Source organism: Ambystoma mexicanum, chromosome 14 (assembly GCF_040938575.1).
Source record: "Ambystoma mexicanum isolate Mex_15411 chromosome 14, UKY_AmexF1_1, whole genome shotgun sequence".
Lineage (NCBI taxonomy): Eukaryota > Metazoa > Chordata > Amphibia > Caudata > Ambystomatidae > Ambystoma > Ambystoma mexicanum.
Genome location: NC_090940.1, coordinates 440,211,254 through 440,225,251, shown reverse-complemented (window position 1 = coordinate 440,225,251; position 13,998 = coordinate 440,211,254). Strand labels below are relative to the sequence as shown.

Below are 13,998 nucleotides of genomic sequence, written 5' to 3'. Positions count from 1 at the left end.
TGACAATGGTCAAAGCATATGGTTAGTATTTTTCGAAAAGCCACGTTTTGAGGAGTTTCTTGAATTTGTTCAATGAGGGTTCATCTGTGATGTTGGCTGAGAGTATGTTACAGATTCTAGGGGCCGCTATGGGGAAGCTGGATCTGCCTGATCTAGAGTTCTTGAATCGTGGGATGAACAGATGTAGGTGGGCATTAGATCTAAGTGTTCTGGTGGTGTTGTTCTGGTTTAGGCTTTGGTTGAGGTAGGTGGGTGCAGTGCCTGCATCGCATTTATGAGTTAGGGTGAGACTTTTGTGAATTATTCTTGCTTCGATGGGAAGCCAGTGTGCTTCTCTTCTATGCTGTGATATGTGATCTCTTTTCATTATGCCTAGTGCTGCTCTCAAAGATTTATTTTGGATTAGGTGCATTTTTTTTTTAAATCAACTTTAAGTTTTAGAGCATCATAGACATGCGTATATTTGATAACAGATCAGTAGCATATATGTAATACTTCTTACATGTCGCTTCTTCTTTGCCCCTACCCGGGGTTTCATTATATTTCAATGCCAGTGCTCATTTATAATAACATAGGAGAAAGAAAAAAGAAAATGTAAATGTTAAACTGGTGCCTAGTAGCAGTATGTTACAATAATCTATCTTAGATAGTATAAGGGCTCTGGCTAGAGTAATACAATTTTGTTGTGTAAGAAATGGTCTACTTAGAGTGATAAGTTTAGCCGTGTAAGATGAGGAAGAAGCAATGGCGTTTATGTGTTTACTCATGGTGAGGCTGGAATCAAGATAGACGCCTAGTGTTTTTACTTGTTTAGAGATAGGGGTACCATCAATTTTTATTTTTTTATTTCCGTGTATTGTGGGGAGAGCTTTGCTAGTTGGGTTGGAGAGCCTACAATGAGGATCTCAGTTTTTTTCTCCATTTAAGCAACAACTTTTTGCTGCCATCCAGTTCTGGATGATGGGGATATGTGCAAATGTCCACATAAATTTGTAAGTATGCTTTGCCACCTCATTTTTACATCTGACTGCTCAAGTAATACAGCAAAGCACCATCGGTAGCGGTTTGCATATTTAGGATGTAAAAGCATGCAGTTTGATAAACTGCAGAGCGCCATCTGCTAAATATTGCCGTGACATTTAAAGAAGTGAGATACATGGTTCAATCCTCTCTGATCCTTAACTTTGCACTTGGGACAATAATCAGCTCTCCCTTCCAGCTTGTTACTGCTTTCCCTACAAACTTGGCTGTATCAAAATGCAGCGCAGGAAGTGCTCTGTAGAATAAAGCAGAAAAATACTTAATTAGGGTTAGCTTGCACCCATGGCATTCTCCTAAAATATAATCAAAAACAGTATTTGATTTGTAGCAAAGGCTACATGGGGAGCAGTCAGTATGAATGGAGCTCTGATTACCAACAGTGGGAGGTTGGTGACACTGCCCTTTCAGTATGAAGTTCACCTGAACAATCCAGGATCGTAGGTTGTGCCAAGGAGAATTAGGTGAAACTTGTTTGGAGACAGACTGGGATCAATGGTAACCATAAGAGGAGTGAAGCATTTAAAGCAGTATAATTGTGCATCTTTTTTCTTTTAAATGACTAATTCATCAGAACCTTGGTTAAGTAGGGAAGGCATGGTATCAAACAGTAAGACGGACACAAGTGACCACAGTTCAATGGTGTTTATTGAACTTCAATTGGGTTTGCAAAACATCTATCTAATCTTAAATTTAAAGATGGGGGCAAGCTACGACCATCAAGGAACAAGTTACTTATCTGTAATTGTTGTTCTCCAGCATGGGTCTGGCATGGATTCATATGCTCATGAATATTCCCCGTCGTCAGGCTGGGAATCCTCGGTAAAGAAAAATCAGTATCAGTTTCGTTTTTGATCTGTCTTTCATAGTAGTAACCAATCACTGATCTCTGCGTCATACTGACCACAGCCAATGACTGCCATCTCCCTAAGCCCCGCCTCTGGCAGTCATCTTCAGATTTGGTAGCACGTGAAGTGGCAGTATGACTAGGTGAAAAGCCACAGAGGGGTAGGCGGGAGGGTTCGCATGTGAATCCATGCCAGACCCATGCTGGAGAACAACAGTTACAGGTAAGTAACTTGTTCCTTCTACAGCATGGGGTCTGGCATGGAATCACATGCTCATGAATAAAAGAATACATAGCAGTACACACATGCACAACCACGGGAGGTGGCAACAGGCTAAACATTAAGCAATACAACAACTCAACATTAAGCATCTCTTACCTTCTCACCAGGCTCACCTTAGGCGCACAGGTTGCGCAGCACTGCTTGGCCGACCCTGGACTCCACCCTGGAATCCCGGTCGACGCAATAGAATTTCGTGAAGGTGTGCGTCGACCTCCACGTAGCAGCCCTGCAGATGTCCAGCAGGGGCACACCAGATAGGAACGCCGTGGTAGCTGCGATCGCTCTGGTGGAATGGGCTCTCAGACGGCCGGGCAGCGGTCGGTTTGCCAACCGATGACAGTACATGATACAGCCGGAGAGCCATCTGGAAATGAAAGCCTTTGAGAGAACCTTCCCCTGATTGACAGGTCCAAAGTTCACAAAATGTTGTGACGTCTTCCAAAAACTCTTTGTGCGGTCCACGTAGAACTTCAGCGCTCTAGCCACATCCAGCGAGTGCAAAGTCCTTTCAGCCGGCGACGAAGGCAGTGGGAAGAAAACAGGCAACACCAAGGGTTCGTTGAGGTGGAAGTCCGACGGCACCTTGGGCATGAATGAGGGGTGCGTCCTGAGCACTACCCTCGTGTTGTGAAAAGTCAAGTACGGGGGCTTGCAGGAAAGGGCCTGGATCTCTCCCACTCGTCGTGCGGAGGTGATGGCCACAAGAAACGCTGTTTTCCACGACAAGAACTTCAACGGTGCTGAGTGCAGAGGCTCGAACGGAGGTCCCATGAGCTTGGTCAGCACCACGTTGAGCTCCCACGCCGGGCCGGAGCCTTCACCGGCGGGAACGATCTGAACAGTCCCTTCATGAATTCTTTCACCAGACGATGAGACCACAAAGACGTCCGTCCCGTGGTTCTGGTGTATCGGGAGATCGCAGCAAGATCAATCTTGATGGAAGCGTGCGCCAGTCCAGCCTTGGCCAGCGTCAGTAGGTACGGCAGTACTTGGAGACGTAATCCGTAGAGGGTTAATCTTCTGTGCGTGGCACCGGACAGAGAACCTCTTCCATTTGTGTCCGTAGCATTTAAGAGTTGAGGACGCCCTGACCTTTGCAAGAACCTCTCTGCAGTCGGCCGGTATGTCGTAACCTCCAAACTCTAACGCTGCAGGAGCCAGGCCTGCAAGTTCAGCGACTTCGGGTGGTGATGGAGGATGGCGCCTCCTTCCCTGGAGAGAAGATCCGCGTCCACTGGCAGCTTGATTGACGGGGACGCTGACAAGTCCAGAAGGTCCGGGAACCATATCTGCCTCGGCCACGCAAGTGCGACGAGGATCATCCTGCACCGTGACCTCTTGAGCTGGTTGATGAGCCGGATCAGCAATGGCAATGGAGGGAACGTGTATAGAAACAGGCCCTCCCAGGGGAACGAGAAAGCATCGCCCATGCTCCTCGGCTGGGGAAACCTGCTGGCAAACCTCTGGCACTTGGAGTTCGTCGCCGTCGCGAACAGATCGATCTGGGGTGTGCCCCACCGTCGGAAGAGGCGGTCCACTAGATCCTGTCGTAGTTCCCACTCGTGGCACGAGCGCAGCTCTCTGCTGAGCGAGTCGGCGATGGTGTTTTTTATTCCTGCCAGATGAAACAGCACCAGAAACATCCCTTGGGCGACGGCCCAATGCCACAGATCCTGCGCCTCCTTGGACAGGGCTGGGGATCTGGTACCGCCCTGCTTCCTGATGTAGAACATGGTGGTGGTGTTGTCGGTGAAGATCCTCACCACCTTGCCCTTGAGGGACGCAAGAAAGGACCTGAGGGCCCAAAACACTGCACGGAGCTCCAGGACGTTGATATGGAGGGACTTCTCCGTCGGAAGCCAAAGGCCTCTCGCGTGCAGATTTTCGGTGTGCGCTCCCCACCCTTCCAGGGAGGCATCTGTGGTCACTGTCTTCTGGTGGCCCGGGGTCTGGAAGTCCATGCCAGCCGTCAGATGCGCGCGGGTGCCCCACCACCGGATCGCTCGTCGGAAGCTCTCGTCGAGTGTGAACCTGTCCTCGAAGCTGCCCGTCGTCTGGATCCAGCGAGCATCCAGGAACTCCTGTAACGGGCGCATCCGAAGCCTGCACAGGCGGATGAGATAAATGCAAGAAGACATCATTCCGAGGAGGGATTTGATGGACCTCACCCTGGCCGCGTCCGCAACCGGCATCCGCTGCACCTTGCCCAAGATGGCCCTCGTCCTTTTCTCCGACGGAGAGGCCAGAAGCGCCACTGTGTCGAGTTTCGCTCCCAGAAACAGTGCGTCTTGCGCGGGCACCAGGTGGGACTTGGCGTAGTTTATGGAGAATCCCAGGTCCGTGAGTAGTTGGACGGTCCTCGCCGTGTGCTCTGCGGCAAGCTCCCTTGTCTTTGCTCGGATGAGCCAGTCGTCCAGGTAGGGGTAGACGTGGATCCCCTCCAGGCGCAGCCGCGCCGCCACCGGTGCGAGGCACTTGGTGAACACCCTGGGTGCCGACCTCAATCCGAAGGGAAGGGCTCTGAACTGGTAGTGACGCCCTTGGACCACGAATCTGAGAAACTTTCGGTGTCCCTTTAGGATGGGGATTATGGAAGTAAGCATCTCCAAATCCAACGACGACAGGAAATCTCCCTCCTCCAGCTGATCCAGGACGTGCTGGAGGGTGACCATCCGGAACTTCTGTGCCTTGATGAATTTGTTCAGTCGTCGTAGGTCCAGGATAGGACGCCATCCTCCTATCTTCTTCTTCACGAGGAAGTATCTTGAGTAAAGTCCGGAGCCCCGAAACCTCTTTGGGACGAGCTCAATGGCGCCTTTCTTGTGCATCGCCTTTACCTCCAAGAGAAGTTGAGGGACATGATGTTCCTTCCTGGCCACGGGGGGGACGCGCGGGCACTTCTTTAGAAACTCGAGCGCGTGACCCTGGGCCAGGGCGTCCAGCACCCAACGGTCGGTGGAGATGGACTCCCACGCGCTGACGAAGTTCGCCAGCCGGCCTCCCACCGGGATGCTTCGGTGGGGGCCCGACCCCACGGCCGGTTCAGTCCTGCTTCGACGCGGCTTTGCCGCCTTGTCCTCCCTGGCGACGACGGCGGGGTCCGTCCGACTTGCCTCGTCCCCCTGTAGGCTTCCTGTGACGACGAACGGGCCGCTCGACGGTAGGTGGAATATCCGCCGCCGGAACCTTTGGAGGCACCCTGCTTGCCTCCAGTGCTCCGAAAGGGCGGCCGTCGTTGCTGGAGAACACCAAGAGCCCGGGCCGTCTCCGTCTTGATGGCTTGTAGGGAATCGTCCACTGTTTTCCCAAACAGGTTGCTCCCGTCAAACGGAATGTCCAAAACTCTGGTCTGCACGTCCTGCTGGAAGTCCGTTGCCTTGTGCCATCCACGCCGTCTAAAGCACACGCCGTTGCCCAACTGGCGAAACCCAGTGTCAGCGATGTCCGTCGCTATCGTAATGGCGTGGTCCGATGCCACTTCTCCTTCCTGCAAGATCTCTAGGGCCTCCGCCCTCTTGTCGTCTGGTAGGAAGTCCAGCAGGGGGGCGATCTTGTACCACAACTCCGTCGTAGCGGGCTACGATAGCCAAGGCGTTGGCAGCCTTAATCGTCGTCGCTGCCGATGAGATGACTCTGCGTCCCATCGTGTCCAATTTCTTTCCCTCGCTGTCCGGGGGGGGTTGACAAAGAGGCTGAAGCCCCCCCCCCCGCTTTCTTCCTGGCCGCCGCGGAGATGAACGAGTCTGGGGTCGGCTGTGCCCGAAGGCACAAGGGGGCCGCGTCCAGGACCCAGTACTTCTTCTCGTACCGATCCCTTCTCGCAGGCGTTGTGGATGGGTTCTTGAGGAGGGCGAGACCCTCATCCCAGATATCGTCCAGTAGAGGTACAGCGAGGACCGTCTTCCTCTTGGTCTCGCGCCGTTGATAAAGGAAACCTTCCTTCTCTTCCGGGCAGAGCTGGAAAAGCTCGGATGCCCTGGCGATCATGGCATGAAACGATCCAATCTCGTCGGGCGGGGAAGCCCGGGGAGGAGGTGACGACGGAAGATCCTCGGGTCGTGGACGGGGAGGAGGGCTGAGCAGGGCGCGATGGTTGAAAAGGAGGTGGAGGATGAATCCTTCTTCTCTTAGGAGGAGGGCTCCCAGAAGGGCGTGGCTCCGGGTCCCCCGTTGGGAGCGGTTCCTCCGTTGGTGGTAACGGAAATCTCGTTCTCATCTCCGAGCATAAGGACTGTATAGCCAACAAAATCACCGCCGAGTTGTCTTGCGGAACTGGTTGAGGGGATTCCGACGGGCGGTCAGGAACCTCGTCAGCACCCTCGACGTTCTCGTCGTCTCCTTCGTCGGGGTCCCTCCCGACGGGCTGGTCTTCTTCCACGCCAATGCCGTGGCTTAAGACTTCGATCAGCTCCTCTTCAGAGGTTGAGGCCGAATCCACGATGGCCTCCTGCCCCCCTTTTTCTTCTCCGTCGGAGGTTTCACGGGGGTCCCGTCGATGGGCTTGAAAGAGGACTCCCTCCGCGGTGGCAGGGAGACTCTGGGCCCGGAGGTCGCCTCCACTGGTGTAGCCTCCACAGGCTGAGCCAGGGCTGCCGCGACTGTCTCGATAGAGGCCTTGGCCGGGTGGATCAAGGCTTTCACCACCTTAGGTACGCTCACCGCCTTCTCCTTGGGGGGAGGGTCACCGCCTCGCTCCCCCTCCGATGGGGCCTTCGAGCTCGACCGGGGCCTCTCCAGAAGCTTCGCCGGGTGCTCGGACTTCCTCTTACCCGAGCCAGAGCGTTGGCTCGTGGTTGATGGCGCCGGGGAGGTTGCGCCCTGCCTTGCAACCGAAGAGCCCGACTGTTCGGTGCTCCCGGTGCCAGCGGACTCGCGGTGCTTGGCCTTCTGTTGGGCCCCCGTCGCCGGGGCGCCCTCAAAGGTCTTAGAAGACCGCTCAGACTTCTTTTTCTCGCCTGACGGGCTCTTCCCTTCCAGCCAGTTGGCGAGACGCAGATGGCGGTCCTTCATGGTCCGCTTCGACATGTTGCCGCAAAACACACAGTCCCTCTCCACGTGCGTCTTGTCCCCATGCAGGCAGTAGAGGCAAAGGGAGTGTTCGTCCTCCTTGAAGACATTCTGAAGCTGGCATCCAGGGCAGACCCTGAACAGCTTTCCGGGCGTCGAGCTTCCCTTCTCCTGGGCCATGTCCGAGATGGGCCTGAGAAACTTCTGGAGTCCTCCAAAAGTGTGGCTCGACAAAATCTTCACCTTTGAGGGGCGTAGAAGAATCCGACACGGGTCCCCGTTGATCGGATAAAGAAACGGTGGCGCTTGAGGCTCTTTTGACCGAAAAAAGAATTTTCCTATGAAAAAGCGCGAAAACGCACTAAAGCTCGAGAGCAATAGCACGAGGATCCCAACACTTGAACGTGCGGTAAAAATCTGAAGATGGCTGCCAGAGGCGGGGCTTAGGGAGATGGCAGTCATTGGCTGTGGTCAGTATGACGCAGAGATCAGTGATTGGTTACTACTACGAAAAACAGATAAGAAACGAAACTGATACTGATTTTTCTTTACCGAGGATTCCCAGCCTGACGACGGGGAATATTCATGAGCATGTGAATCCATGCCAGACCCCATGCTGGAGAAATAATAATAATGCAGTCCTAGTCGAGTCTGTCAAAATGAAAGGGCAATACTAATAAACCTACAGCCAATCCTTACTTCTAAATACAAATAGTGTGGGAAATAATGTTATGCAAAAGAAACATGTTCAAGAAATGATATGTCAGGATATTCAAGCCGTTGGCGTCCCTTTCTAATGTTTTCAGCACAGGACAAGGCGGCACACTCGAGCTTAGCACACACTCTGGCTTTTTCTTTTCTTTTTTTTTAATTTAAGTTTATTAATTTTTAAACATATGGAAAATACAGACAGTTATATGCAGAATAAATTCACATTTATGCATCGGGATGACACTTCAACTAAATACATGTCTTGCTTTCTTATTGTCATTGTCCTCCTCACCCTTATAGGGTGCAGATGCAAGGTTCTTTCCCTCCCCGCTCCCTCGCTTTGGCTGCATTTCGGATTCTACTGGGACTACGGCAAAAGTTCAGTTCGTGCTTAACGCAGAGGGGGACGTTGATCTTGTGCGCTTTGTTTGTACTTAGGGTTCGTGGCAGGCTAGGTTTCTCGGAATATGATCTGCGTTGACCTCCTCACATTTGGGGATATTGATATCTCGAGTCATTACTTTACAGTTCATTGGAGCTCTCATTTCGTATATGCTGGTTGATGAATTCACACCATGCTTCTTCATGTCGCGCTGCCTTATCGTGGAGCGCTGCTGTAATCTTCTCCATTCTGTGGATGTTTTGGGCGATGTGTATCCATTCTTTCTTAGCTGGAAGATGTGAGGCCTTCCAATGGATGACCAGGCAGGCTCTGGCTGCCAGCAAGAGCGCAGCCACCACTCCTTTGATCCTAATGAGGTCATTTTCTTCTTCTAGGCCGAACAACATTAGGAGGGGGGTTGGAGTCCTCTCTATACCGTCTGTTTGATCCATCCTAATACTTAATTCCAGTATATGCACACTTCGGGGCAGTCCCACCACATATGCCAATAATTGGCTTCCTTTCCACATTGTCTCCAGCATTTCGGACTGTTAGTTTGGTACATTATTGACAGTCGGAGAGGGTCATACTGCCATCTGTGGAGTAGTTTTATTGCGTGTAGTTTATATTGTGAGGCGATTGATATCCGGCATGGGGTGCTGCAGATAGGGAATTTGACCAACAGACATGGGACATTATCAAAATCTCTTTCCCGCTTTCTTTTTAGGCGGAGGCTTGGGGTTCGGTCGGTGCAGATTAGGGCACTGTACATGCATGCTATCAGGCCCTTGTTCGTGGTGACCGTGTCCAGGAGTGTCTCAAAGGGCGTTAGTTCTCTTCGAATTTTGTCTTAACATTCCTTCTTGGACATGACACCATTCAAGCGCAGATAGAGGAAGATCGGTATGGGGTGTATCTAATGGGCTTCTTCTAAGTCTGAGCCAGATATGAATTTGTCTTTTCTCCATAATTGGCCCACTCTCTCAAGTCCTACGTCAAACCACGTTTGATATCTTGGGTGCTTTGGGATTTCTTCTCTGATCCATGGGGCCCAGAGGTGACTCAGTGGAGAGGGCCATGTGGTTATGCCCACCATTCTCCTCCCGTCTTCTTGTGAGGTGTGGTCGGGGAACCCATATCCATTCTGCGAGGGTCGCCGGGGTAAGGTTATCGTTGTGCAATTGCACCCATTGTAGATCTTTCCTGTCCCTGAGGTGGAGGATTAGAATTCTTAGTTGGGCCGCTTGATAATATTGCTCAATGTCTGGGAGGCCAACTCCACCTTGGTCCTTGGGTAGTATCAGTGTTTCATAGGGAATTCTGGGGTTTTTCCCCCTCCCATAGGAATCTAGTTATTGCCCTTCTCACTTGCTTGAAGAAGTGCTCTGGAATAGTCACCGGGATTACCTGGAAGGGATACAGGAAGCGTGGGAGACTGACCATTTTCACAGCGTTCCGACGTCCCATCCATGAAATCGTGAGGGGTTGCCACTTTGCAAGATCAGCGTTAAGGGCAGTTAGAAGTTGGGGGAAATTGGCTTCATATATATCCGCTACGTCTCTGTTCAAATTGACGCCTAAATATCTTAATGTGGGGCCGCCGATAAGGAGTCCTAAGCACTCGGGGTCTTGTTGTTGCTCCAGTGATGGTTCTTGCAGCGGGAAGAGGATGGATTTGGTTCTGTTCTATTTTGAAAGCCTGATAGTGCCCCGTATTCCTCTATAAGGTGAATTGCTTGGGGGATCGAGGTCAATGGATTCTGCACGTGGAGCAGAATGTCGTCTGCATATAGGGCCAACTTGTATTCACAGCCACTCACGCAAAGTCCCCCGACTCCGGCGCTCGTTCTGATCTTCTGTGCTAGCAGTTCCAATGATAGTGCGAAAAGAAGGGCAGAGAGGGGGCATCCCTGTCTCGTTCCTCTGGTCAAGGGGAACCAGCGTGAGTACTGGGAGTTCACAGAGACGGATGCCCACGGTGAGGTGTAGACAGCTTTGATTCCTCGTCTGAGGGCTGGGCCTAGTCCTATTTTCTTCAGCTTGGCCTCTAGGAATCGCCATTCAACTCTGTCGAACGCCGCCTCTGCGTCGATTGAGAACAGAGCAGGTGTGTTCAGCATCTTCTTGGCTTCATGTATTAAGTGGAGGGTTTTGCGAGTGGAATCTGCTCCCTGTGCCAAGAATGAATCCCACCTGGTCGTTGTGGATTATGATTGGCATATGCGTCTCTATCCGTGCGGTGAGGACTCTCGCGTAAATTTTGGCATCCGTATTCAGAAGGGAAATGGGGCGGTAAGAGGAGCACAGTTTGGGGTCTTTACCCTCTTTGGGGATGATTGTGATTAGCGCCTCGGAGAAGGAGTTGGGAGCGGTACCTGATTGGAAAATGTTATTGAAGAGCGCAACCATAAAAGGGAGGAGGATGTCAATGAAGGTTTTTGTAGAAGCCGGCCGTGTAGCCGTCATTTCCGGGGGCTTTCCCTGTTGGGAGACTCCTAATTGCTTCTTCAATCTCCTCACCGGTAATAGGTGTTAGGGAGAATTCTCTGTATAAGCTAATTTCCCAAACCTAGTGAATCCCCCAGCAGCTTTGCTGGATTTTTGGGGGTTTATTTTTTTCTCCTGCTAAGAGTGAGACACTTTTTCTCCCACTCTTAGACATGATTTGAGAATGTCCTTTGACATTGTAATGTGGTTTATGGGCTATGCGGTCTTTTACTCCATAGGGTTTCATGGGTTTTTGGTAAGTGTGTAACACAGCACCCTCAGTGCAGTAACACAGGGGTGTCATAGTGACCCCCAGCAGACTCCATACCCTGGGACTGACTACTGTCTCCCAGGGCATGTTAAGTCACCATTGGCTTTACTAGTCCAAAATTGTGAACAGAACCAGTACAAACCATCATATTGTGGAAGTACTGGTAAGGGGTAATTCGATTGCCCCTGGGTCTGTTTTCGAGGGGGCACTGTCTCGTCCCCCCTCGCTGAGTTTCTGGCTGGTGGCAGTGGTTACCACGCGAAATATTCCCTTGGAATATTCTCTATGGGATTTTCCCATTGATTTTAAACGCACCACTTTTTGGTGCAATGTTAAAGATACCGCCGGTTTATTTATTTAATATTAATTCCCCAGTTGGGTCTTTTTGCCAGAACTCGGTTCCAAAATGGCGTTTGTGTCCGTCTCTGTGACTCTGACCAAGGTCGAGCTCTTTGTTCCACTATTTTGGCGGGCTTCTCCACAGAAGCCCTCCAAATGGTGCCACTCTGTCTGGGTTCCATAGGAGGGATGGAGAGGGGAATTGGCACCCTGGACTGTGTTGCCTTAGCAACCCAAGTCACACTCTACTCTGATTGGCCCAGTGGTGAGCCACCCGGCTCACCACTTTGCATGTGTGATTGACAGCTAGGACTGATGAATGGGGGTTTTCTGCATAAAAGCAGGGCTTTGGGGACTGGAACTTCAGAAGTCGCCACAGGACCTAAAGAATCCGAAGAGGGAGAAGCTGAGCCAACCTGCAACAACGACACCACCGGTGGAGCCCTGCTGAACCGCCTCACCACTTCCCGACGACAGAGAAGATCTTCATCCTGGAGAGTCTTCTTCCTTTGAACTGGTGGGGTTAACCAGTTTGCCCTCTTTTCGCCTTCCTGGATCGTCTCGTGGTCGAATCGCTCGTGCCAAGCACCTCGGCGGCCGGATAGCCACGCTTCACCACTACCGCGAATAAAAGGGTAGTACCTTTTAACCAATAAACTCCGCGGCTGGTTTCTTCCCTGGCAGTGCAACAACCTCCAGCTTTCCTCCACGTCAAGATCTTCTCTTCCCCTGGACGAAGCACCAACATGCACCCACTGCCAGGAACAACTGCCCCCGCTGGAGCTTTCTCACCATTTCAGGTACTGTGTCCCGCCTGGTCTTCCTTGCAACAGACTGTTCAAGGTGTCCCGTAAATCCTTGACTCTATCGTGGGGTGACCTGGGACCTGTTAACTAACTTTTCTGAACTGATCCAACTCTTTTTGAATTATCTGCAAAGACTTTTAAAGTATAATTCAACTGTGTGATCTTGGGCACATTCCGCCTTGCTCTCTCCAAGAGTGGGCCTGGCCTATGAACTTTCTTGCTCTACAGTAGACTCTTCCTTTCCTGACTTGCTGTGGTTCTTTTAAAAAAGTGTTGGTATTGTGCGCTTTCCTAATTCTGCCTTTTCCCTCCATTTTTAAATAATTATTTGAGTGCCATCTTGGTTAAGTGCTAACCTCTGTATTTGATAATAAGTGGTGTTCTTTTCCTAAGACTTGTCGAATAATTAATCAGGGAGGTGTATATATTTCTAATGACTGTTTGAAATTGCTTGACATATTAGTGCCAGTGTATTTTTACAAGTGTGTTTTTAAATAAATAATTATATACTTTTATACCAAAGCTCTGGTCAGTGTTTGCTTGTACTACTGTATTTTTGTACCTAATGTGTATACTCTATATACTGCCTAACTCTTCTTGAGAGAAGTCTGACTGCTAAGCCACAGCTACCAGGTAAATCTGGGTGGTACAGACTGCTACCAATTGGGTTTACTGCCAACACCTGTAGTCCTAAGCCTTTTGCAGTGGTCCCTAAGGGAACTGCACAGGTAGTTTGGGCTATGTCCTGGGATAGGCTCGGGAGAGATTTCATTCATGTATTCCGTGATTGCTTGTTCATGTGATGAGGAGTCGGAGGTGTACAGTTTTTCATAGAAGTTGGCAAAGGCCTCCGGGATGCTCGAGGGGTGGTTTACATTGGAATTGGGCTCGTCTTCTATAGTTGATGCCCATCTTTCTTTGCGCTGTCCGCGAGGTCTGGCGGCGAGCAGGGCGTCTGCTTTGTCTCCTTTCTCGTAATGCTTTTGTTTTAGATATTGGAGCTTGCACACAATTTGGTCCGCTTCCAGTTGCCACAATTCCTCTCTTTTGCTGTTGGCTTTGTCCATTTTTTGGGGTCTATCAGGGCCGGCTGTCTGTGCACAGTAGTCTAGTTGGTTTATTTCATTTGAGCTTGTTTTCTAAGAGGTGGCGCTCTCATTTCCTTGCTGCGCCTTCCTTGACGAGTATTCCTCTCCACGTAGCCTTCCCTGCCTCCCACACCGTGTTCACCGATACTTTGCCCGTTTTGTTCTGTTCAAAATACTGATCGATGTCTTTCTTGAGTTGGTCTCAGAACACTGGGTCTTTCCAGAGTGTTTCGTTGCAGAGCCATTTCGTGCTTCTGTGTGGAAGCGCCAATCGATTAAGAGTGACTGTGACCATGTCATGATCTGACCATGATATCGGGTTTATTTTGGATGCTGACATGGCCGCAGTTAGCTCCGGGGTGAGGTAGATGTAGTCGATTCTCGTGTATGTAGCATGTGGCGCTGAGTAAAATGTGAAGCCTGCTTGCTGGGGATTCATATGGCGCCAGGCGTCCGCTAGTCTGTAGGCGTCTAGCATTTCTGATACTTGTGTGCGACCGGCCTCTGGCGGTGTGGGGGTAGTTGGGTCTCTGGCTTATCTGTCCATCGAAGGGTCCGACCACACTATGGGTTCTCTGGCTTTTTCAACATCCGGACCTTCAATGCCAAAGTCTCTTTGCCATTCAAAGTCTCTTATTTCAGAGGGCCTGATGCAACACGACAAACATTAAAGTTCCTTTATTCTTAGGATTTCACATATACAACTTCTCGGGTGATTTGCTGTTCACCCCGGGTCCAT

The 13,998-nt window shown here is 50.8% G+C and overlaps 1 protein-coding gene across 7 annotated transcripts in view; it reads right to left on the bottom strand.

Annotated features, from left to right (window-relative positions):
* Nucleotides 1–13,998, bottom strand: part of ENTPD5 (ectonucleoside triphosphate diphosphohydrolase 5 (inactive)) — a 786,147-nt gene that overhangs the window by 192,854 nt on the left and 579,295 nt on the right. The window lies entirely within an intron of this gene.